Genomic DNA, 629 nt, shown 5'->3' on the forward strand with positions numbered 1-629 from the left:
AGCAACAAAAAAGGCCACTTTGTTTCACTAAAGCATTTGAAACAATTACAGAGAATTTTATGGTGAAGAGTCACGGAGTTGCACACGGAGCAGTAAAATTTCTACTGAAAACTGCATACATACAAACCGTGGGTTTTCTACAGCTGAAAATTAAATAATTTTTCTGCATAATGTTGTATAGCCACGGATTATTGGACATAAGACTTTTATAAAAGAAACCAAGACTAAGACAGACCAATTGCTTAATGAGGCATGGGCATAAATCCTCATCAAGAGCATTTCTGAAGTTGCACAAATGAGAAGGGCGAAGGTTATTTAAGTGGCTATTTCTGTTTTTCAATGCCTCTGGCTGCAAAGCCAGTTGATGCCAGTTTAAGAGGTAAAAGTCCATCCCAACCTCCACATCTGTGCTTAGTGGCCCTGGCTGAGGCCAGGTGAGGGCTCACAGGGCTGTCCCCAGGGCAGCAAAGCCAGGAACGCCCTCAGCAGTAACATGGTCAGCAAAGAGGAGCCTGTGAAATCAGGGGGACCCAAACTCTTCCAACCAGCTCTGCAGCCAGAGCCATTCCTCCCCAGACACTGCCACGTTTCTGGACAGCTCTCTGGGACATTTGTCAGCTAAGGTATCA

This window comes from Geospiza fortis, unplaced genomic scaffold (assembly GCF_000277835.1).
Source record: "Geospiza fortis unplaced genomic scaffold, GeoFor_1.0 scaffold171, whole genome shotgun sequence".
Lineage (NCBI taxonomy): Eukaryota > Metazoa > Chordata > Aves > Passeriformes > Thraupidae > Geospiza > Geospiza fortis.